General features: G+C 38.4%; 1 protein-coding gene across 8 annotated transcripts in view; it reads right to left on the bottom strand.

Annotated features, from left to right (window-relative positions):
• Positions 1-24103, bottom strand: part of Shab (Shaker cognate b) — a 327591-nt gene that overhangs the window by 29535 nt on the left and 273953 nt on the right. The gene's annotated exons all lie outside the window — the stretch shown is intronic.

Below are 24103 nucleotides of genomic sequence, written 5' to 3'. Positions count from 1 at the left end.
GAGGATGGCTCAGAAGTTCAGCAATCTTCGAATGAGAATTTCACTCCTCCGTTTTGTTTAAAAAGTTGCTTTAACAGATCTCTACATCTCTGTTATGTTTTTCAAAATTTGGTACCACTGCTTTGATAGCCAGGGCCAGCCAGGGCAGCCGTAAGTGCAATCTGTGATGAGCCTTGAGACTCCTTAGACCATCTTCTAAACGTGGCTCATACAGGAAGCTACTTGCACGTATAGAAATCTACTTACCCCTCTCTTCCCCAAGCGCCTGACCACTCCGTCGGCGTCTCGAGAGGAACAATGACCTGGATCCCGGCGCGGCGGCCGCCGGGACCCTCACCCTATTACTTACGCTCGATTAACCATCTCACCGTCATACTATGATTCATCCAATTTTAAAAAAAATTGTTTCGCGTGTATTTAGCAATTTTTCCCTTACTCTCCGTTAAAACACAAATTAAAAGAGGCCTCATTCATAAAAATCAGCCGAATAGAAGAGAAGTTACAGTATTCAAAATCCAAAGAAATCAACAGAACCTAGACTTCTCTATACAAAAAATAAAATAAAGGGGGAAAAAGGAATGTATAAATTACAATTGAATGTAATTGACCTCATAATTTGACAAGCAATTCAATTATATAACGGAGAAAAAATTGGGGGAAATTACAAAAATTCGCCTCTTGCTAGGGGCTTCCTTGTAAGAATTTAGACCTGAAGACAAGGGTCGAATAGCAGCAGTACTCCATACAATACACGGTGTGCCTGAACGAGTTAAACATTTGTTACAGGTCCGAAAAGTGTTATAAAATCAAAAATTCTTTATATTTTTTAACTACAGTGTCTCTTGAGTCATTTGAGCAAAAAGAAAACAGCTAATTCACTGGTAGTAAATCCCGTTATATTATTGAAGGGTCGCGTTTGATAAGCCGTGCGGAGCAGTCGACTACGGTCTGATATGCTCCACTATCTAAGCGCCACACCAGTGTACTTCTTCCCTATACCAAATAGGCTTAAAGCCTACGTGTCCAATTTGTACAGTGTAAAATATGTAAATAATGTAAATTAATTTCTACCAACTTAATCTGGGGGTCCAAACCCCTAGATTTTCTTACGTGTAAGTAATCAGTGGACTTCCACAATGAGAGAGTGTTTTGCCCACGGTTTCAGACAATGTTCAACATGTCAGTGTATCTCTCATAATATAACAGATTGTTTAGACCCTCTCTGCTCCAAAATCAAAAGTGCCAAGATTGCTGGTGAAATAACGAACCTTTCTCAATCCCCTAGCTCGCAATCTAATCTCTCTCTTTCTCTATCTAAAAGGAATAGCCTTCCAAAACTAAACACTTCCACAAGGACCTTAAATACTACGGTAGGAAGTGGGGAAAATATTCAAATTCACCATACGAGTGCTAGTTACTCTGCTCCCTCACCCCGACCTACCTCCTAGCAACCAGTTCAAGCTCTAAATACCATGTCTAGCAAAAAAGACGGAATTTCTAAGGAACCAGAATTCTCAATTACTAAGTCAAGTTCAGCAATTAACAGCTCAACTGAACACAATGTCGCAGCAAATCAGCGATTTAGTTGCAGCAGCCAAAAATCAAAACACCACCAACTCCAAGCGTCCTAGGGTGATTCACAATCCAAGCCGAAGTGAGTTCCATCCTTACCTCAAAAACAACTCTTCGCTGATCAGAACAAATTCGCAACTCTAAGCGATGACATGGACGAAACTCCAGAAGATGACAACGACATCACACTGGGCTCGGACGACGAAGCTTTCATTAACCCGGGTAACCTCAATCCAATTGCCAATTCAGCAATAAATAGATTAAAAAAAGTAAGGCGATAGCCACAGCTAACAAAATTTTAAAAAAAAGGAAACTAACAATAAGGCCGGTAGCGAAATTAGTAATAGTAACATTAAAGGTAACTCTAATGACGTATCAGTATCTCAAAATTCAATACAATCCCAAAAAAACAAAACTAACAAGTCCAAAAAACCCCTCCTATTTACACTGCCATCCAAGCGAATTTCGATTAATTATGTAAAGCCTTAAACAAAATTGATTGGTTCTACAAAATGGACCTCAACAGTATTGTCAAACGATTCTTTTAAAATTAATACTGTTGAAGACGAAACACACAACAAATTAATGAAAGAACTCCAATCAGCAAATATTTTCTTCAATAATTTCGAAAATAAAAATACCAGACCCATTCGTGTAACAGTTGAAGGTCTTCATCATGACACACCTATTATTAATATTATTATTAGCCTAAAAGATAGCGGTTTTAAACCACTCTCTGTCGCACACAACTTAAAAAGAATAGTCGAATATCCTGGGAAAAATAAAGCTGATACTTTTCCAAATTTTTCAGCAACACCAGAACAGATGGCAAAGACCAACGACCCAGAGCCAATTAATGATCCCAACTATGTAGCTAAAACTGCAGTCAATGACACAGCGCAGCCTACATCAGTAAGCTCCGGTGCTCCGACGGACTCCAGCGGCAGCGGTGCGGAAGCGGAGGTAAATCAAGGTAAATCAAGGGAGGGTAGCAGCTCGCAAACTGCCCCCCCCCCCTACTATCAAATATTCACCCTTAAACACGTTCACTGTCAGCTTTGAGCATGGTGATAACATTGAAAAAAATTTCGAAATTAAAATGATAGCTAACACTAAAGTAATGATTGAACCAGTCCCATCCAACTCTCCTTTAACACCAGTACAGTGTAAAAAATGCCAGGGCTACAATCATTCAAGTAATTTTTGCAACTATCCTCCCCGCTGCGTAAAGTGCGGCGGTGGGCATCTATCCTTCCACTGTGAAAAGCCCAAATTTATTACTGACCCAAAATGCGCTAACTGTGGTGGTAATCATGCAGCCAGTTATAGAGGCTGTTTGATTGCCAAAACAATTACAGAACAAAGGAAAGAACTTTTCAAGAAAATTGAAGAGAAAAAAGCAATCAGAACCGGACAACCAGTACCTCTGGCTGCCTCAACCCTTAAAAAGAGAGTCTCCTTCAGAGACGCGTTCAGAAATGATAGGAGGAGCTTTCCCAAATTAAACAAATATGCTAACCAAGAACCGACTACAGAAAATCAAAATGAAATTTTAGTAAATGAACAAGGTACTCAAAATCGCCATCATCAGATAGATTTGACGAACTTTTCGCCACTATGAACCAAAATCTTCTCTCAGTTAATAATTTGGCCCAGAGGATAGTCACCTTAGAAAATAAACTCCAAGTCTGCCCAGGAGACGCAGCACATAAAAAATGAGTAATTCACCCATCAAGATTGCATGTTTTAATTGCAATAGCATTCCTAAGAGGTCGGATGAAGTCTATCGCTATATTCACGACAGGGACCTAGACATTATGCTATTAACTGAAACTCATCTCGCCAGTGGCATGACGTATCGTGGGGAACGAGTAGCAAAGGTCGACATCGGCAATGGTCGATTCGTGGCGAACGGTCAGAGGTCGATTCGCGAACGGTCATACGTCGATGCCCGAACGCACCGAACCAATCGAACCTAGTTCACCATTGTGCATTTTATTTTACTTTTCATTTTATCGTTTGTTGCAAATGGAGCATTATGTATAGGCTGCTTGTCTTTGCCGTGGACGACACTAAAGACCTCTAAGTTTAAGTAGCTCTCTTAGCAGAACGAGAGCCATAATGGATCAGGAAATTCCATCAATGGTTGTAAATTAAACTAAATTTATGCTTTGTTTCTGACCCTTAAAGTAGATACCTAAGTAAACAGGTCTCGATTTTTAATTTGACCTCGACTGATGAGCAATAAAAGCCTAGCTTATTAATGTCTTCCTTTTCTTCATCAGAGAAAGGCTATGTCCAATAATAGACTTAATTGAAAATGAACTTTGGAGAAACGTTCTCCTCTTAATTTTGCACCATGATTTGAAGAGAAAGGTCTTCAGGATTTTTCCATTCTGATACTTGGAGGGAATTTAAGTTTTTTTAATATCTTTTCTAATAAGACCCAGCTGGGGCGCTAAGTGGCTTTTTTTATTTATTTTTATCTTTTAATGTGATTAGACATACACATCAATGGTGAACCTAGAAAAATTTCCATTGTGCAAGGAATATGGATTGATAGCATCTCAGAATCGGTGCATTACATGCAATTTTTCTTCATGTACTGATCCGTTATGCTTCAAAATAGTAAAAAATTTAAGAACATCTGAAATGATGCAACTGCAGATAGGATTGTGGTTAAGTGATGTCACCTTCATTATGCATCCCCTTAAAATGGAAGGATTTATAAAATGAACTTCAAATTTCTTCAATGAAAGTGAAAAACTCTTATGAAGTTGCGTGTAAAAATCAATGTCTCATTTCTGTGTTTTCAGAAACAAGTCGCGGTGAAAATGCCTAATTTTTTTTTTAATGTCATGGAAAATAAACTTGATTTTTCTCGTCTTTGAAAGTATCATGTCCTACCGCGATGTGCAAAAAGAATGCTCGATAGGTACCTATGTCATAACTTTTTCCATGTTTGAATTAAAATGTTCCGATTAGGACTAGTGTGAGAAGTTCCAGTTGTACTTCTTTGAGGCTGGGCCTCAGCCGGCTCTTTCACTTTTGCAGTCAAGTATACTTAGTGTTTCATCCTCTTATCTTTTTGTGTTCGTGTTTTCAGCACCCTGTCTCTCTTTAGTAGGGAGCCGAGGCACCCTTCTATGACTCAGTCTTGTCACGTTACAGTATGAGGAACTGCGCAAAAGCAGATTGAAGCAAAGGAAACTGTGTCGGTAGTAAATTCTAGGTATCCTACATGAATGTATTTATTTCCAAGTAACTCCTGTGGGTAACAAAACGTTGGCTTCCACATCAAGAATAAAGTTGTCAAAGTAGAGGCTTGAAAGCAACTTACAATGAGGTAGATGTAAAGACCTGTGATATTAAAGCGTATTAAAGGTGATAAGGAACTTTACCATCGAAGAAATCTTCAGTCATGGCGACTATGACCATGGAGCAGAGACGTTTCCCTCGCTGTATAAGAAAATCTGCCATTAAAGTTTTTCAAGAACAAGAAAAGCTACAGTTTCATCTGCATTTTTCATCAACTTGGTTCTCAAGAAACCTTCAATGATCAGACGCAATGATATGCTCCTTTGGCGTGGTAGCGAGTGGAGATAATCTATGAACTGCTGAAAGACTACTTTTTCCTCAAAAAGTGGATTTTTCCACCTACCTACGCGAAAGTCGTAGAATGTCCACTCAATTAGGGCTCAGACTGAAAAAGAAATTAATTAATTAATTTAAACTGACTCAAAAACACTTCCGGATTGAACAGCTTCGATTAACTTCCCACCGTTCCGACAATGAACAGCAGTGGCTAGGCAAGAAATTACTACATACTAAACAGACACACTGCCAAAAAAATAATTTATCCGACGACATGCGAAAATTTATTCAGTGAAAAATATTAGACATTCTTGACTATTAAATAGGTAGCTATTACTATTACTAATGTCCTCAAAGTCAAAAGGGGTTAGTTTAATGAGAAACAATAACAAACTCGTCCGAACTCGCCCCGGCGAATGTTCATGACATTCGCGGCAGTTCGCGGAACCATTCGACCCGTTCGCTTCGAGTCGACGACTGCCCTTTTTTCGAATTCGACTTCTGCCGATGTCGACGATTGAACTCCGCTCATCGTGGGAGACCTAAAGGTTATGACTTTTTTAGAGCCAACCATCCTAGCGATTCCTGCAGAGGAGGAGTAGGTCTACTAATTAAAAAATCCATTAAATACTACTACGACCCTAATTTGGATATCTCGACGGATAACTTTTAGGATGTGGGTGTGAATATCTCCACCAATCTAGGAGAAATATTCATAGCTTCGGTCTACTGCTGTTCCCGAATGAGATCACAAAAAAGGAAGACTTCCTTGAATTCTTTGGAAAACTCCCTAAAAGACTAATTCTAGGGGGGACTTTAATTCTAAATACCTGGCCTTCTCGCGCAGAGCACATAACCCTAGGGGCATAGAACTATTACATGCTATAAATGACATACATGCAAATGTCATCACCGATGGGTTTCCCACGCACTGTCCTAAAGATCCAAATAGACAGTCGGACATCCTTGACTTTTTCATTACCCGCAATGTCTCCAGAAACTACTTAGCAGTTGGTTCGGAGATCGAAATGAACTTCGACCACATTCCTATCAAACTGGCAATCCATCTATCAATCATATTGAAAAAAACGTGATCAAATAACAAACGCCAAAACTGCACTGGGACCTATTTAGATCTCACCTTCATCAAGAAATCAATCTTTGCCCTGACAGTATTTCTAAGTTAGAAGAAGAAGCCAAAAGACTAGCGGAGTTGATCACGTCTGCGGCTACCAGGGTGTCACCCATTATAAAATACACTAACACTCAATTAAGCCTTTCCCCGGAATTTAGGAATTTAATCACAGAAAGAAGGAGAGCACGCGCCAAATAGCAGAAAAGTAGATTTTATAGAGACAGGCAACACTTCGAGAAGATAAATAGATTAACAACTACAAAAATCTCTGAATTTAGAGAAGAACAAAACTATAAGTACCTAAAAGAATTAATTCCTACACCCACAACCGATTACTCATTGTGGAATACCACAAAATACTTAAAAAATCACAAGGGTTCTTTCAACCCTTACAAAAACCTGATGGCAAGTGGACCAAAACTCACCAAAAAAAGGCTGACGAGTTTCGTCGTCACTTATCCGAAGTGTTCCAGCAACATAAAGATATCATTTCAGATACAGACATAGAAGAAGAAAGAGCTAAAATTACCCCCTCTCCCCCGGAAGAGATTGGCAGGCTGACACCCTCGGAGATCTCAGACATGATCAAATACAAAGTTAAAGTCAAGAAAGCGCCAGGAATGGATGCAGTCACTGGCGAGATGCTTAAAAATCTCCCGAATAAAGTTAAATTATTAATGCAATATTCTCCTTTCAATTCTTTCCATCAACTTAGAAGGTCGCGGAGGTCATACTTATCCATTAGAAAGGCAAACCCGCACACTTGGCATCATCATACAGGCCCATTTCTCTCTTGTCAATACTAGGCAAACTCGTTGAAAGAGCATTTCTTAAACGACTCATGCCCATTATTGACGAAAGAAAAATAATCCCTGCACACCAGTTCGGCTTTAGGAAAAGACACTCTACAGCGGAACAAGTACACAAAATTACTAATTTAATTGAAAATTGCTTCGAACTCAGAATGATCTGTTCAGTCACTCTTCTCGATCTAGCTCAAGCCTTCGACAAAGTTTGGCTGGCCAGACTAGTACTTAAAATTTATAAATTATTACCGGTCAATTACTTTCTTTTATTAAACTCGTATCTTCACGGTAATCTTCTCAAAATTTATGTCCATTCTTGCATCAGTGCCACAGGGATCATGTTTAGGCCCAGTCCTATTTCTTATCTACATGTATGACTTTCCCAGAACCAAAGGCACACGTGTTTCGACTTTTGCCGATGACACTGGTACCTATCTCATCCTTTGGGTCAAATGCTAAAACGGTCGGCCAAACCCTACAAAAAGGACTGGACAGGTCATCCAAATTTTGCAAACGCTGAAGAACCTTGGTAAACAGCACCAAATCACAGCATTGCACCTTCAGCAAAATCAAATGTCCGGAAATAAAAGTTAAACTAGACGGAGAAATAATTCCCGCAGTCAAAACTGCCAACTATCTGGGTATAAGGCTCGATACGAATCTAACGTTCAGCCCCCATATCCAGGCCAAAAGGAGGCAAATTCTAACAAAATACAAGTCAATGTAGTGGCTTTTCAAGCCAAATAGTGTACTTTCACTTCGCAATAAAATTCTTCCATACAAACATGTTACTAAAGCCAGTCTGGACCTATGGGTGTTAACTGTGGGGGGTGTGCCGCAAAGACAAACATCCAAAGGATCCAGCCCGTTCAAAGCAACATTCTCCGGGGGCTCATGGGGATCCATTGGGATGACTACGTCAGAAATAGCGTAATTCACCGGATCCTCGGCGTTCCCTCGGTGGTTGAAACTATAAAAATATAAGTTTTATAGAAGTTTTATAGAAAACTTGGCGTTAATCAACGTTATGATGGAGTCGAGCCAGTGGCTGCTGCGCTGGCGCAGTGTATGACTATATCAGGCGTGATTTCAACCCTGATGTTCATCAGCACCCTGAAGCGCAGTACGCCCGCGGCTCGGGTTCAGGTCCACACGCGGGCGTCCAGATAGTTTACGCTTCCAATCGTCGCAGGACTTCAAGTAGGTGGTTTACAGTGTTCTATACTTGTGCGATTCAAATTTCAGATGTACTTAATATATGTGCAGGAATATGAAAATTGCGGTCTTTGTCTGTGCCTCCACATTTGCTTGAAAGAGTGCGCTGAGTACGCAGAAGTAAGTAGTTACAGTAATCGTTGGTAGAGAGAGCAAGGTAATGCTATATATGCTTAACCTTACGTAATTTATTTCGGATATTTTGAAATATTCCCCATTTCTCAAAATTCCACCATTTAACCCGGTTAATGTCAATTCATCCCATTTTATCCCTGTCCATCCCGTTTTATTTCGAACGATGTATCGAAGATCGATGACGATATCCTATTTTACACATATGTATCCGGTTTAATTACAAAACATAGGCCAAACATTTATTTTGTCCATGGAACTCACTGATTTTTGCACTTTTCTGACAATTCCTGCATTTTATCCCACTTATTATAAATACATCCCGTTCTATCCCGTCTATCCTGTTTAATATCGAATGAATAATGGAAGATTACATTTAAATTTCCCGGGGAGTTTTGAAAGGAAGTTTTCTGATTGGCTTATGAAAGGACCAATGAGAATGCAATTTGACATTATGAAAGGACCAATGAGAATGCAATTTGACAAAGACGTGCACACAAAAATGGCCATAGCTTTTTTTGATATATAGTAAGAAATCCAAGATTTCTCTTAAAAATATCTTGGTGTTCACATTTTCATATTTAAGAAATAGTTTTGAAATGTTACCAGAATATTCTAAAAAAATATAAATTTAATATTTTCAAAATGTTTTAAAAATATTGTTCGTCCAACCGGGTAGAAGTCGAAATTGATTGTATTTTGTAAAACGGCTGATATTTTCTTTGTTTGCATAATTTTCATCAAACTTCCGATCGTCTTCATTGAACACCCTTCATGGTATGCAAAACATTTATGGTTCAGGGGGATTACCTAAATGTCACCCACATCTTAGACTAAAAATTGGCGATGATTATACATTTACTAACTACCGTTCTCGACGCTTAAGCGCGTCCGTCACGGGCAGCCAAGGGGCTGCGCCCTCTGGACCCCTAATCACTCGCCACGAGAGTGACATTCGGCTTCATCACTAAGATGTATACATTTTGGAGCCTCTGGAGGCAAAAATGATTTCGTCACAGAACCTTGTTGCCGGAGCGTGCGATCATTTGCACATGAATAGATGTGTGGAGATGAAGCGATGAAGGGGATCGATCAATTCTTCAAAAACGTATTTGACTGGGACGTCATCCCATCGGGTGGCGGAAAAAGACAATCCATGGATCTCCTTCCGCGATTTGACTTGCTGAATTAGCAAAAGTTCATCTTTACCTCTTAAGAAGATTATCGGTGGCGTAGGGGTCTAAAAACTGCTCAACGATAGTATAGTTCGAGTTTCGAATCACAATGAGCCCACTCGTGTTTTTTTTCTTATACTTTCATCGCATATAAATTTCTGTGATGTTTTTGTTTTATTCTCTCTGATTGTATATTATCCTCATTTCATTTCCTTTCCCTTTCCTTTTTCCCTTTCTGTGGCATCTCTGTCCATTTACAATTATTATTTTTAAATAGCTTTCCCCTAGTATACAATTGATGCTTCAAACGGAATCAATTGTTTTAATGACATTTCCGGCTAAATCATGGGTTTTCCCAGGAAGGCAGCCTCTCGTCCCTCCCGGACTCTATTGTCGCCAGATAAGTTGCTTTTTCAGCACTTTTCCCAATTCAAACCCATGTAAAATATTCACATTTATCGCGCAATCTGGCAACCTCTCGAGTGAAGTAGAAAAAGGTAGAATCGCTGAAAGTCTGAATTCTTCGAAGTTTATATTAATGATGATGATATTCAAATTTTCATTAGGTATATCATTCGAAATTTTACAGAATTCATCATGCATTAAAACTGTTTAAAATTACACATGAGAATTAAATTTTTAAAAATGAATGAAGCACCTACTACCTACTACTACGTATTGATAATTACAAGTCAGGCTATTATGACACTGAAAACCATAGGTTTTGCCGAGTGTACATCGTTTATGAGGAGCTGTCTTGCAGCCCGTTTTTGGAAGTAGATCGCTGACATCCTTGCGTAGACGCCAATCCACCACAGAACACACACATGGGCATATTGCTTCTTTTCTCTCGACTAACTTACTAATGAATCCGTAGTCTTGCCCCCAGACAAAGAGGATAGGATAAGCACGGAAAGAAATGGTCATGATATCTTTACAAATTTTCTAGTTTTAAAAAACCATTTCATTTTACTGTTGGGTTAACTACGCCCGCTGTTGAGGTGATAAATTTTATACGAAAAAAAAGATTTTTTTTGCTACATTAACATTTTTTGTATTTGCTGATTGGACTTCGCTAGTGTCAAATTAACTATAAAAAAATGCCACAAAACAAAATATGTACTTGCTAAAGTAGCAAATGCTAAAATGTGAATTTTACTTGTCAGTTGCTGTCAATGAAACAACATTAACCGTTGATATAGGTAGCCACACTCCCAAGTAGCAAGGATACCTATAGATGGACATAAAATCGTAGGAATGTTGCTATATTATATTTGCCATGCGTATTGCCTACTCCCTCATTTGAAGGCGCGGAAATATTGTTGCTATGATGTAGCAATAAATTCCGATTATTGGTTGTGTCACCTGTTGCCAATCTGCTAATTGCAAGGCGCAAAAATTATCGCAATAATCTTGCTATTAAGTATAATGAAAAACTCCCGCGTGTTCCTTTCCGTAACTTGTTTTCAAATCTCTAGCATGAATGCAGGAATGTATCGCAACAATTTGATGAAACAACCATTTTTCCTCAATTTAGTCTTCTCGAAATAGCTCAAACTCGATAAATCTGAAACTTTAAAAATTTCAATGCTTTTTTAAAAGGTTTGAATTTCCAGTCAATCAAAATAAATATCGTCTATGCTTTTAACCAAGTTCTGGGTAATTTAATTTTACTTCTTTCATGCCTTTCTTTCCTCCTTTTATTTCGTTTCTGTTTATGTTACTTTTAATTCTTTGAATTTTTTATTTCATGCAAATGCGCCGGTAAGGGTTTCGTTTCATGTCGGAGCTATATAATGTGTGAAAAGTGAGGTACCCGACAGGTAGCCTGGCTAGCTCAAACGGTAAAGGCGGCGCACGGCAGTAATCCGAAGGTTGCGCGTTCTAATCCCGCCTCGGACAGAAGAATTTAAAGGGTGCTGGATGATTGAATCATGAATTCCCTGTCAATTCCGGCAAGATCGGATTTTCGAATGGATTCTGCAACGTTGTAAAAATTAGGGTAGACTGATAAATTCCTCAATTTTCCTAAAACCATTTGGCACCGCCACTAATAGCAATGACATTGCTATTAAGTATAAGATTTTTTTTATCGATCTGACCTGACGAAATCGGGAAAAATCGTCCAAATGTTGACTGAGAATTGCTACTTTATAGCTATATTATTGCAATATTTTTTACAACTTTATACCTATAAATTGATACATTATATCAATTTTTACGTTGAAAAATGCTACTTGGGCTTAGCGGTGAAGGAGCAATCTCATTGTGTTGATATTACTACATCGCGTACTTGCCGATCGGACGATGTTAACTTTCCCGCGTGAACCGTGGCAGTAGCTGTTGGTGTAGGCGCCGTTATGTTGCTAATATTGTCAGTTTTTATAATTTTAGATTCCTGGCAGAATCGCAAAAGAACTAGGGAAGTTTGAATTTTTAATAATTAGTCCACTCTGACATGCTTTAAAAACAATTGTGATTTTTTGGGGGAAATAGAAAGATTTCATTTTATAATGAAAATGTGAAACGGTTGGCTATCTGTAACCATAGTTAGAGCTATTTTCAATAATTAAATAATACTTATATTATGTTTCTCCCGCACGTAGAAAACCTCATTTTATTTTTTCAATTTTTCCTAACATCTACCCTGAATTCCAATAAGGAAGGAAGGATACTACCTTAGTCGTCAGCTGCCAAGGCATTCCTAAAAACGTACTTCATGCGCAAAAATCCTCAAACTCATCCCTTATCAGCTGGCATCGTCTGCCCTTTTTAACAGTAAATCCTCTAATCAAACATACATGGCTCAGATATGGATGAAACCCGGCCCCTTTATTTTCCATCAAAATTCCAAATGTAAATTGGTACTTTCAAGATAAATTTTTCAATGCCTCAGAACGCTAAAGCCTCCACAAAAGCTTGTGATATTTCCGGAAATTCTGAAGATTCTACCTCCTAAACCCTTATATCAAAAAAATGTAATTCCAAAGAATTCTGAGAATTTCCCTGGCGAGGACTTGGTTTGGACTCTTATAGAAACTTAATCTCAAGCAAAAAGGTCAATTCCCCGGGCAATCGAATTTTTCTCCGAGAGTGAAGTTCGTGCTTGGCGCCATTATCAGCAAAGAGTAGGGGAGAGGAGAAAGCAATAGAGCAGGGAGTCCGAGCAGGCTGCATGTCCCACAAGCTACTCCCGCTCCGAAGAAGAGAAATCGGAGCCCTGCTCGCCTGCATCTTGTAGGGGGTCTTTGCCTGCAAAAACGCTCAATCAGCATCCTTCCACAACTTTACCTACATATTTATGGTCAACGTCTATTGATGACTAGCCTGTGACGATACTGCGGCTTTGTATATAGGTATTATGTGTACAAATATCTGACGTGTATCCTGAGTATAGTTGTCATGGTTAGTTGAGTATAGTTGTCATGGTATAGTTGTATTGGTTGTTAACCAGGGTGCATAGGAAATCTACTTACTGGGTGGCTCAGACGTCTAAATTAAGCCCCGTGCGAAATGAAATAAAAAAGAGAAAAGAAAGCGTTGAAGGAGGCTCAACACCCAAATAGCACAGAACAATGAAAATATTGAAATAAATTGCGATTTATTTCAAGAGAATGGAATTTTAGTTTTTTAAATAAAATTGCAATATTTTTACATAATATTGGTCAAGATATGCCAATTTTACACAATAAAGAAAGTGAGTTAGGTTCCATTTGTTAGAAACATAGGCAATGTGCAGTGCGATGAATAATTGCAAATGAATAATTTCAATGAGCCGTGCGTGCTTTCAATCAGTACCTACCTAGCTAGGCAAAATACATAAACTTCGATGCGGTAGCAATATTTTTACCATTTGATTGCGATTTATTGATATCTGTGCTACTTAGGAAGCATTAAAACGTGCGGATATTCTGTTAAAAATGATGAGCTGCCATGCTTGTATTATAGTTTTTAGCGCATTTTGCATGTTACAGAAAGCATATAATCGAGACTTTAATGAACAGGTAGAAAACTTTTCATAGTGGAGTTTTGTAACTAAAGTAGGTATCAGTGTAAAAATATTAATTTGAGTATAGCCAAGCACAAGACTAAGCAGTGAGGGTACTTTCACCCGTTACATCTCTTAAATACCTATTATTCAGCAAGTAATAAAAATTTGGTGTTATTGAACACCCGGCTCGATTCAAACAAGCCTTAAATGTGTCAAACTTTCTAGGAGGTAAATAAACGTTTGGATTCACGTATCTCGATCACAGTGTTACAAAAGTTGCGTGTCTTTTTCATTCATTAAAAAACGAACAAATAATTTTATATCCTAAAGTTTTCGAGGATTCGTCATTTTTATTGATCCTCCCTTGACAGACTAAGGTCAGGCGGCAAAGAAAGATCAACAAAAATGTTAGAAAAAGATTCTGATGGGTGATTCTGAACAAATTAAAAAAAAGAAATAGAAAACTTTGAAAACACTGCACGATTGTGATCCAAAAAAGTATGTTTTTAATATTTCACCCGTATCCGGTAATCGTGATGTATTGAGCTTAACCTGTTTCTAATTCTTGCATTTTCAGAAACTGCATTTAGTCCAGTCATTCAAGCAAAAAAAGGGCCTTACCTCAGACAAATTAGCACAAACTTCTCTTGGGTTTTAAAGCGCTCGAAAACATGTCTGGAGCCCCCCAAAAAAAGTTTACTATTAGCCCCCCTCAGGAACATAGTCAAAATTGCTTATAACAAAATGGCGGCCGTCTGAAATTACGTATAAATTGATTATTGACTTCGTCAGCGTTTTCCCGATTTTGCGTGATTCTAATGCATTCAGTGAAAAAAATCATTCTTGCAAATTTTTTAGAGTATAAAATTCTGCTCACTAATATATATTGTTTTTACTTTCTCGCTCCCCTAGGGTAGAGAGGAAGTATTGTCATCCTCCAAGAAAAAAAAAGAAAAAAAAGTTGAAATTTCATCATTTCTAGACGTTTAAAGGTCCCAGGGGTCAAAATAACCATACTTGAAAAAATGTGTGTCCGTCCGTGGAGCGTCCCCCAAATCTGTCTACAGCGATATCTCAGAATCTATCTGTTCGATTTTATTCAAAATATTCACAGAACACCATATCCATGGTCTCCTTATGCACGTCAAACGATTTTGGGGTACGCTAAAATTTGGGGGGTGGGCTGGGCTACATTGTCCATTTTTAGCAAAATCACACGGAAAGCTCATTTTGAAGGACTGTAAATTTTGAAAAATGCCTTTGATTCTGTAACAGTGGGCGTCAAGCACATCGCCTGAGTCATTAATTCATGTTCATACAAGATCTTTGGACTAAACTCAAAATTCAAGGAATTACTAGGCCCAAAAGGAGGGCACTTTGCTCTACGACATCACAAACAGCTCATTTTCAAGGACTGTAAATTTTAGAAAAAATGCCTTTAATTCTTCGAAAGTTAGCATAAGAGCACCACCTGGTTCATTAATTTAAGTTCCTGTGAGGTCTTTGGACTAAACTAAAAATTGAAGGGTTACGCGTCATTTAGCGAGGAGATCACTTCGGTCACACGGAGAGCTCACAGACGGTAGATTTTGTAAAATGCCTTTAATTCTTTGAGAGTTGGCTCAAAAGCACCACCTGAGTCTTTAATTTAAGTTCCTAAGGATCTTTGGACTAATCTCATAATTGCAGAGGGGCCGATAGGAAACGCTCAATTCTCCGATAAATAAGTCGGAACGCTTCAGAATATTAACAGCAAAGGCTTTGAGTCAGGTGAAACCTAGGAATTCAAATGCATTATATAATGCATCATATACTATCTCCAAAATTACTCCGTAGGTACCACTAAGCAAAATTAGACAACTAATTAGATACTTACATTACGTCATTACATACTATGAATCATCGAAGCTGACGCAAGAACGGACACTTAGATCTTTATTAGAAACTAATAATATGTTTGTTGTTAATGAATTTAGAATCCCGGCAGATTCCATCTTTCGCGGTTCCTTTTTACGAGGTACTGAACACGAATATAATACAGGGTTATCCATAAGTCACCTACCACCCCTGTAACTTTTTTCCTACTTGAGATAGAAGTTTGAAACTTTGGGAATGTTCCTCAGTCTAAGGTAGCAACTTTTTGGTCCCCCCAAAAATTTTGGGGGGGCGGCCCCCCCTAAGGGGGGCGGGGGCTAACTTTTTTTTTTTTCAAATGGCAACCCCCCTTTTGTGATACCTCATTCGAAAGATAATAAAAAAGAAAAGTTTTGGCGCAAACCGCAGGTCAAAATGTTGATTTTTGACAAAATGGCGGTCGGTCAAAGTTCAAAATGGCAGAAATTTGGCAACTCCGTTTTTTATCGGCGGATTGATCTGAAACTCAGAATTTTGGGGTTTTTCGGGACGAGAAAAACGATTCTGGCATTAGTTTTCCAGAAATGTCAGTCCTTTTCAAAATGGCGGCAGATTAAAATAGCGGCATAGAGCGGGAAGTGGATGTTTAGGCTGCTTATCGTCGGATTTGTATTAGACTTGGTATCCGGAGGTATTTCGGCACGAGAAGAACGAATCGTTCATTGGATTTTTGAATTTTTTAATAACTTTAAAATGGCAGGAAAAATGCGAATGACGATGGTGGATGCGGATTTTCCGTTATTCTTCCGCCACCATTTTAACGATATTCAGTGTTTCAAAAATCTAATGAAGGATTAATTTTTTTCGAGCCAAAAACCACCAGAGTATTGACTTTCGTGCAAATCCAACGGTAAACAGCCGTGATATGGATTTTCCTTCATTTTTTCGCCGCCATTTTAAACTTTTTAAAAAATTCAAAAATCCAATGAAAGATTCATTCTTCTCGTGCCGAAATACCCCCGGATACCAAGTCTCATACAAATCCGACGATAAGCAGCCTAAATATCCACTTCCCGCTCTATGCCGCCATTTTTATCTGCCGCCATTTTAATCTGCCGCCATTTTGAAAAGGGCTGACACTTCTGGAAAACTAATGCCAGAATCGTTTTTCTCGTCCCGAAAAACCCTAGGATTCTGAGTTTCACACCAATCTGCCGATGAAAAACGGAGTTGCCAAATTTCCTCCATTTTGAACTTTGACCGGCCGCCATTTTGTCAAAAATCAACATTTTGACCTGCGGTTGCCGCCAAAACTTTTCTTTTTTATTATCTTTCGAATGAGGTATCCCAAAAGGGGGGTTGCTATTTGAAAAAAAAAGTTAGCCCCCGCCCCCCTTAGGGGGGCCGCCCTCCAAAATTTTGGGGGAACCAAAAAGTTGCTACCTTAGACCGAGGAACATTCCCAAAGTTTCAAACTTCTATCTTAAGTAGGAAAAAAGTTACAGGGGTGGTAGGTGACTTTTGGATAACCCTGTATAATAAAACTGCACAAGATTGATAATAATGCGCGTTATAACCCGTCCAGGTCCAGGTTTGTTGACGTTTGTTGTTGTTATTGTTGTTGTTGTTGTTGTGATTGTTGTTTAAATACATGGTGATACGAACAGCAAGGAGGTGGCGCTATCTATTGTTTTCGTTTCGAATTACGGGGATACGCGCCAAGGAAGTGGCGCTCTGGCGGGCGGGTGGTGAACCATTTCGAGCAGGTAGATTTTCGCCCGCCAAATTTAAAATTTAGGCGATGCTAAGCAAAAACCGTTTAGTTTTAAGACTATTTAAACATCGAATAGTCATTCTACCCATTAAAGTAGATATTTGATAGCTTTTGACCGTGCTTAAGAAAATATTATAATATATAATCATATCTGAAGTATGATGCCAATGAATCTAATGGATCCTAATGAATCGTAGAAGAGCTAAAATTTTTACGGATCGCCGTCCTTAATAGGAGGCATCATTAATCAATTACATATTTAATTGAGGATGCCTCATAATGTCGACAAGTCGAGTCCGAATGTATGAATTCATCACATATCTCGAAGACATTTACAATAAAGTGCAGTGGTTTGAATAAAAAATTTATAACTCTTATCCTGCGATCAAAATTCCAATCAAACTATAGGTTTTTGTGAAATTGGCAGTATTTTTCTGAATATTCCAGCAAATGTGTCTATGCCGGCGCGGAGCGCCGGCAAAAGCGAGAAAGTCTCGTGCGATCTTCGCACCATGATGGGGGGGCGAAGCCCCCCCCTCCTCACATGCCGGCGCTTGCGCCGCGCATAAATTGGCCGGAGGCCAATTTTTTTTAAGAGCAAAAAATAGTAGAGTAAAAATCATTCCTCAACCAGATCTTTTTTTTTTTAATTTTGACTTGTTGGCACCGAGCTGCGAGGTCAGACACCAACAAATAAGGCTAGAATTTTCTTGAAATCTCAAGTTTGGTCTGTAACTTTTAAGATACAGCTTTGGCAGAATTTTTCCTCTCAAAACTGTTGGTACCAATGGAAAAAGCGTGAAATTTTCTTTTCAAAACACATATTACATCAAAGTTTAACTAAAGGTATAAGACATTTATATGGTCTTTATGGAATGGTGTCAAATTTGACATTTTTTACTTTTTGTAAATTTTGGCTGGGATTTCGATTAGTGTGACCCTTTTTAATGAATATTCCACTACTTTTGAAATAAATTTTGTTATTAATTTGATAGTCATGGTACGTAGTAAAGGGAGAAGCACATTAGAGGGATGACGGACCGGGAGGGGGGGGGGGGGGGTCATATCTGATCCGTTTACTGTTTAAACCATCGCAGCTAAAGATTCTAAGAAAAAAACTGTAAAACACCTATTTGTCGGCAGATTTTCATGAGACTTGGTGTACCCCGGTATATCGACCTAGGAAATTCGAATTTGACGTTACTTTATTCAGTCTGAATAAAAATTCAAGATGGCGGAAAAAAGATGGCGGCAAGAACAATAAAGTCTATGAAAAATTCACCGGTAACATCCAATGCTTAAGCATTATAATGTGAGTTTGAACTCTCTTTCTGCTATAAGGCTAAGTACGTATAATATTAAGTAACTTTAAACACGTTTTTCTCGAAATAGCAAAAACTGCACTCATGGCGCCTCGTCCTCCAAGCTGCTTAATTGAGGGTATAAGTGTTAAAATGCAATTTTGTTTATTATCGTCGAATATTTAATTGCCACATATTAAGAAATACAAAGCCGAGTAATGAAATAAAGAAACTACTAATTTGTTTTATTCGGTCTATTGAAAGCTAAATAATATTTAATAATGTACGAAATGTTGCATATTCGGCTGACAAGATGCTGAGGGCAGTAAAATGTTAATGTTTTTATTGTTTTCCTTCTTATTTACTTAGATTTCCTGCTTTCACACGAGCCTGTCACGTATAAATGCATACCCCTCTCCCCTGTTGACAACCCCGCCCCCCGCTGACATCTGTACTTTCGTTACAATCCTTGCTCGCGCTTACGCTAGAGTTGGCCGCTCAAAAGTTCCAAACCTTCAATGGTGTATTGAATTTATCATAATAATTATTATTACTTTTACCATTGATTCCTCCGACGCACAAGGACCTGCTCCCCGAGCTGCCGCCATTACACAGCCCAATCCCTCACGTAAAGCGCTTCGCGGCGGCGGCTGTGCTCGCATCGTAACTCCCCTCATATGTCCCATTCCGCAATATTTTTGAAAACCCTTAAATGTACAGATTTCGCCACTCTCTGTCCTCTATCCTATTCGTTTATTTTTACGTAAGTGTATGCATAAATACGATGAAAATTGTCTTCACTTTGTATGCGGGAAGTATCTGTTAGTTCCAGACTGCGGTCCTATATCCATTTGCGCTCCATGTAGAAAGCAGGGAGGAGGAAGAAGAGGAGGGAGGATGAGGAGAGAGGAGGAGGAGGGAGGCGGAGGGAGGAGGAGGAGAGAGGAGGAGGGTCAGTTGCCCCTCCTATTACTTCTTTTATATTACGTTATTTAATTTTTGCTCTCCAGAAATGATTTGAATAACTTCACACGATTGATGGAGTATTTGCTGTATTGATATGGCCTTTTGAGGGATGGTGTTTTACATAGAAACTCAACTTTCTGTAAATAATGCCGCATTTTTTACAATTTTAAATAAAGCCGTGTCAAACACAAAAAATCTCGAAATTTTTGAAACAAGGTACCCTATCTTATTTTAAATTCTATGTACTTTCACGTGGTTACAGTGGTTTTTTTTATCAAACACTTCTGAAATGCTTAAAAATTAGGAAAATGGAGCTAAAAACGGATTTTCTTCAGGAAAGTGTTGTTTATGATCCCAGAAGAGATTATCCTACCGGCAAGTATAATCACTTAAAAGGACGTTGAACACAATTTTCTAAACCAAAATGTAAAGTACTTTTCCGTTACATCATTAATTTTAACTTCAAAGCTCATCTAAAAGCGATAAAATCTCAAAAATAACTAAAAAGTTAAATTTCATCATTTTTTCAAACTTTTTTTAAACCAAAATTCAGTGCTAAGACACCTCAAAAAGGTTTTAAGGCAAACTTCAATAGCCCTATATAAGAGGTTTTATGAACTTTTCATTTTGCACCTTGTTTTTTTTCTTAGACGCCTTTTAACACGTAAATAATAAGAAAAACCGCGGGAAATTTTTTTTCGGGCACTTGCAATTTTTTTCAACATTGCCTCCGCATAATCACAAGGGACGCCAAAAATACAAATAAAGGTACATTTCTTACACAAAATTTTACCAGCTTTTTGATAATTACCATGGTTTGATGTGAAAAGTTGTTTGCAGCCATGAAAAACCACAAGACCCTGAGAGAAAGCCTTGTTGTTAAAAATTACAAATTGTTATTGAACAATTTGTAATTTTTTAACGTCTCAAAAATTGGCTTCCAAGTACACTTAAATACCTTCAAAAATGTGTTCGTTAACATTTTTTTAACTTTCATGTGCTATTAAATTGGTATCATAAAAGTTACTTCAAACAAAATGACTAAACTTGACAATTTTAGGTATATGTTAAGAAAGTGGTTCTAAACCGAGCAGCCGGGTTTTCCAATAGACAACTTTAACGCCATATCTAACTCTCTTTAAAAAACTTAAAACAGTAATTTCAGGTATGCAATTTTTTAGAAATTTTATGTTCTAAACGTTTATTACCATCGTTGAATCGTATTCTCAGTTTATAACTATCAAAAAGCTGAAAATTGTTGAAATTCTGAAATTTCTAGAGAAATCAATTTTTAGCGTAATTTCCAAAAAAGTATGTATAAAGTTATACTTTTGTCGAAAAATAATTGATCGAAAGCGCTGGAAACGGAAAAAAAACTGCTGAATTTGTTGTTAAATATTGACTTCATGCTTTTGAATGATTCGTCTCCCAATGAGGTCATAAAGGATGAAAAGTTAAAATGAATGGGTCTACTTATGTAAAATTTAGCGTACTTTTCAGTGGTGTTGTTGTTTTTAACCTTAAATTAATTTTTTCGACCTAAAATTGGTCAAGAACGCGAAAAATCGTGAAATTTCAGCAGATTTTGCCGGATGTTGTTTTTAAATAGTGAAATTCGGAAAAAAAATAATAAAAGCCTAAGTTTGGTATATGATTCTTGATTCATAATTAGAATCTTATGATCTTTCAAACTGATCTCGTGAAATTGTTTTGTTTGACGCATTATTTTTGAGTTATAAAGGAAAATCCGTATGTACGTCCTCCTTGAAAATCGCCGTAAGCCGCCATTTTAAAAAACTGCGATTTGACCAATTTCACGGTGGAATTTTTTGGTAAATTTTTTTTTCTATTTTATTAGGTATCTAGAGACCCTATATACCAAAGGAAAAGTTTGTGCTAATTTGTCCGAGGTAAAAAGCTAGAATGACTGGACTAATTGTCTCCTGATCACGCACTACTTTTCTCCGATTTTTTCGTGCCGTTTTTCCCTCCGCAAACGACTTTTGCAGTTCGAATTTTTAAAACACCGCTTTTGCTTCCACTATAGTGGCAATCCAATATGGCGTCGAAATTACCCCCCGACTTCTTGTCACACATTCGACTGTGCGCCGTCAGCGGTACCTCTACGCGTTCGATTATCCAGGCTAATCAAAACAAGCAAGTAGCTGTTATCAATTGCACCTTTTGACAAAAACTTTAGGTACTTTTTTGGGTAGAGTTTTTTTTTTATATCTAGAGGAGAGACAACTCAATTCTGATTGGCCATAAAAAGCACCTAAACGAACGAAATTGAGGGATAAAGAGAAGTACGGAGATCTTGCGATGTCTGGTATCCAAAAACAACAACATCAATGAAACTGATCAAAACCTAACCAAAGATCCCTGCTAAAAATTTCTCACGGGAATTACACTCAGGATGTTTTGGGCAGAAGAATAATTCCCCTCAGACGTGGCTCCCATGGAAAGTGGCTCCCATGAGAAGTGCCTCCCATCGGATGCACCCTAATTCGTGCCCAAAATGCCGTCTCTAATAGCAGAGTCATAGAAGAAAAAGATTAAGGATTAAACACGAAAATTAATTGGTATGATTGCCGTGGCATGTTTTGGACATGAAAGGAACTCTTAGTCATTCTGCAAATCTCCGCACCGCGGTAATCCCAAGCTGTGTCCTATCTAAGTACTAACTACGCCCGAGTTACTTAACCCCCGTGATCGCCCGAGTGCCGCTGCCGTGGAGCTCCGGAGAATCGCGTGTTAATTGCGGGTAATTTAGCAAGCATAAACGACCCCAGCGCTGCGCCGATTCCAGGATGGAAAGCAACGATATTCTTGGAAATTTCTACATTACGCAGTTTCAAAGAAACAAAAATAAAAAAGTAGATCAATTTGTGGAAAGAAAGAAGTGATTAACACATGTAACAAATAAAAAAGATGTATATGTACTTATTAAAACGAAGAAAAATGAATGAATGAAATTTAATAAAATAAAAAAAAATAAAAAATGAATAAATATATAGTATAAATTAAAGTAAATAAAATAAAATAAAATAAAATAGATTAACCTAAATGAATAAATAAAATAAACTAAAAATAGATTAAAATGAATAAATAAATAAATAAATAAATAAATAAATAAAGTAAAGTAGATTCAAATAAACAACTAATAAGTGGAATAAAATGTATTTTAATAAATAAATAAAATTTGTTAAATTATTTACAAAAATAGTAGTAGTGTATCGAATTTATTCGACTCCATAGCATCTTTTGGCTATAACGCACCTGAAAAATATATAAAAATAAATCAATAAATAAAAACAATTTATAAAGATAACAGTTAATAGATAAATAAAATGGATTGAAAAATAAATTTAAAAAAAAAAAAACCAAAAAGCCGGAAGGCCGCCAACTGAACCTTAAAACTACGGGACGCGCGGGGACGAAGGGACAGGATTGAATATCCCCAGACTCCCTAGGGTGCACAGGTGACCGGCTCTTCACTTCCTTGGGAGCACAGGGGATCCCTGTCATTCCCTTAGGAGCACACAGCACAAGGGCTTTCCTGGCTATTCCTCAGGGGAACACACGTGATCTCGTGTCCAGTCCCGGGGGAAGTGTTTATGGGGGTATAACTTGTAAAGCATCTAAAGTAGATAAAGATGCAGCGTTTTGTCGCACTGTATCCGTTCCCAAGTTCGGTGACGTCTTTGTAGGACGCTGTAAGGTCCTGTATGCATTTTCCCTGAATATAGTTCTGTGATGGTCCACTATACATGGTGGGCTGCAGTCACATATGGGCCCGTGGCATTTTCCCTGAAGTTGTATGATGATTCACGAGACACCGTGAGAGGTCCCACGAGAGCACATACGGGTCACATTATACACTCTCATGGGAGCATACGGGTCACATAGACATGTCGGCTTCCAGGGGAGCGCACGGATGGACGCGGGCTCTCCTATCCATTCCCCAGGGGAGCACATGTGATGTCGTGTCATTCCCCTGGGAGCACATCCCCGCTTGTCATTCCCGCGAGAGCGTATGTGATCACATGGCATTCCCATGAGAAATTTTTAGAAAGGCGAAATTGAAATAAAGTAAAATAAGATTGATTTGCAACTAACATAAGTTTAATCTACAGCGGTGCGTAGTAAGAATTTTTTCCGTGCAGGGAGCGCCACCGCTATGTTTTCATTTTTTGGTCCATGCTTTTAGAGTCCGTACAGACCCACGCTTGTCCTTGAGCTTTTATGAAAGTTGTATCAATGAATTTAACAGAAATTCCTTTAACTTTCATAAAAGCCCAAGGACTCGCGTGGGGCTGTGCGGACTCTAAAAGCGTGGACCAACAAATCAAAACACAGCGGTGGCGCTCCCTACGTGAAAAAAATTCTTACCACGCACCGCTGTAGATTCACCTTAAAGGTACGACACCTAAGACGCGCAAAACGGTGCAGAAGTCGGCACAGCAATCTGTCAAAGGGAAATCAAACGGGTCTGGCACGCAAGGTGCGGAGATCCGTGGCGCGGCGTTTGCCTGGCGCGGACCTCTGCACTGATCTGTCTCGAACAGACCGGGCCGCAAAAACACGT

The sequence above is a fragment of the Bemisia tabaci genome, chromosome 1 (assembly GCF_918797505.1).
Source record: "Bemisia tabaci chromosome 1, PGI_BMITA_v3".
NCBI lineage: Eukaryota > Metazoa > Arthropoda > Insecta > Hemiptera > Aleyrodidae > Bemisia > Bemisia tabaci.
The sequence above is the reverse complement of the archived record's forward strand: the minus strand, read 5'-3'. Positions and strand labels throughout refer to the sequence as shown.